The following is a 2,531-nucleotide window of genomic DNA, read 5'->3' on the forward strand; positions in this document are numbered from 1 at the left end:
ATATGGAGCTTTTCCATCGTCTCTTTCCGCAGATGTAGTCAATTTGATTTCTATTTCCATCTGGTGTGGTCCATGTGTATAGCTGTCTCTTATGCTGTCTAAAGAAGGTATTTGAAATGAACAAATCATTGGTTTTTCAGAATTCTATCATGTGTTCTTCAGCATCATTTCTATCACTAAGACCATATTTTACAACTACTGATCCTTCCTCTTTGCTCCAACCTCTGCATTAATGAGGACGTGGTCAGTATGGGTCCAAACCAGCACTCAACGATGATGATATGAGTTTCTGGTTTGCACAATTGGTTTATTCTCAACTACTAACTTAGAGAACCATGGTGTGAATTTACTCCACAGGATCAGGAAAGAAAGGGATGGCAATCCATATGTATAGAGATTGTTGTTGTTGTTGAGTGCCAAATAGGGTCTGAGGCTTTTTAAGAAATCTCAGCAGTAGCAGAAATCCTCATCTTTTGCCCACCGAGGAGCTGGTGGGCTCCATCTACTGACCTTGTGGCTCATAGTCCAGTGAGTCAAAAGTGATGCCAATGGAATATTAGAATACGTGTTGGATTTCAGGGATGCTTAATCTGTCTGTATTGCTTTAGTTGTTCAGCCTAAATGATAATAAACTGTCAAGAGTATTTAAAAATTAGAACTGGTTTCTCCTCTCCAGGCAGTTTGCCAAAAAACATATTAATGAAATATAACACTGTTTGAATAAAATGATTTGGCAGAACTTACTGCATAGGACAGGAGGATATATTTCTTTCAGGAGAATGTATTATTAGACAGTGGCATTAAAAAAGAAAACAAAGCTATATGTTTGAACGTTGTTAGTGCTTTGGTTCTTCATTTTACATTAATTTGATTTTACAATACTGTATTGGCTTATTTTCAACTAATAAAATATTATTACTTAATTAAATCAAGGTGAGAACCCATTTGAAGACAAAATCACAAAGTTCTCGAGTTAAGTTCTCTAATTTTCTGTAAATGGCAATCTTTTGTCAAGCTGGGAAACTTCTATTTAAATGATCTCATAATTATATCCTTTCCCTTAACTAACATTTCCTCAAATCATTCAATATATAAATATCACTGTAAGTATAATTTCCTGTTAGGGTAATTATATAATGTTTAGTGAAAACTAGAGTCTTGCTAAAATTTTAGAAGAACACTTTAGCTCAGCTCTGAAATAATTAAGTAAATCTGAAGCTAGCAATAAAGCCACAAATAATCCAATTTTACTAACCCCAAGGCTACATCTCTCTCTTAGCTCCCAATATTCTGAGTTCAGGAACGTATTTTCTTTTGTTAGAAAAGGTTTTGAAGTTTACAAAATGTTGTTGAATCTAATTTGTTCTTTTTTGTCTTATCTTGAATTGTTTAGGATATTAGTGTGATTGTCTTAATCAGATTCTGCCATTTATACTTCTAAATTGTATGTTCTTTTATTTAATTAAAAATATTTGTCAATAATTTTGCTTTAAGAAGACAGCTCTTCTTTTCTTCTATGTTATTTCTGTTGAATAATCACAGAGCCCATATTGTGATTGTCAAAATTTAGAAAACTTACCTGATTAAAATGTTTTCTGTTATCCTTAGTTAATAGCCATTCTAATATTTGAAGTATTAAAGAGTCAAATGTTATGAAGAAGATATTTGGTGGTATATTTCTTTGAATCCCTGGATGATGATTTGACAACACACAGATCGTGGAATGTGCACAACTGGGCACATAATAATCCCACTTGACCTATAGCATCACTTTTTCTATTTAATTCCAAGGGATAATTATTTTAATTCAAGTAAAGCTAGGATCAGTTCCAACATTTTGCTGTTTCTTTCCATCTCATACTCTGTAGTATTGTTGACTAAATATTTTTCAATTAATTTAGAATGTTGTTTCACATCAGTGAGTGCACTGCTTGCTAAGTCAACAGTTATCACTAACAATTATTCTATCCTTTTAAAACATGTGTGATGACATGTTTTATATTTTCATATTCCTTGATTTAATAAGCAAAAAAAAAATTGGTGTGTCATGGATTTTTTCTTGTAATAACATGAATTCATAGAACTCTATTTTGGGGGTTATTATCTGGCAGAAAAAAAAAAACAACAAGAAAGAAAGAAAAAAATATTTAATTTTTTTCTACTTATAATGTCATACGGTCAAAACTTGTAATCCATAAGAATTAGAGAAAAATTAATTAGAATTGCTATTTTCAGACATAATTATTCTGCATAAGGACTTGGATCTGATTTTAGCTGTATACTCCAAGCAAATGGAAAATCTTGTATTCTCAGCATACTTTTTAATGAAAGATTTTACTTCCATCAAGGTATAATATGTGAGAAGATGCTTCTCCTTTTTTCTTAAGTTTTTATTGTGAACTGAGTGATAGTTTACATGGAGGAACATCAGTTTTATGCTTATCCTATCGTATTTGTTTCATTGCAATGATTACAATCCCCTGCATGCTTCATCATCCAATAGTATTTGCTTCTATTCCCTCTGTTTTTTT

This window comes from Chrysochloris asiatica, unplaced genomic scaffold (genome assembly GCF_000296735.1).
Source record: "Chrysochloris asiatica unplaced genomic scaffold, ChrAsi1.0 scaffold00013, whole genome shotgun sequence".
Classification (NCBI taxonomy): Eukaryota; Metazoa; Chordata; class Mammalia; order Afrosoricida; family Chrysochloridae; genus Chrysochloris; species Chrysochloris asiatica.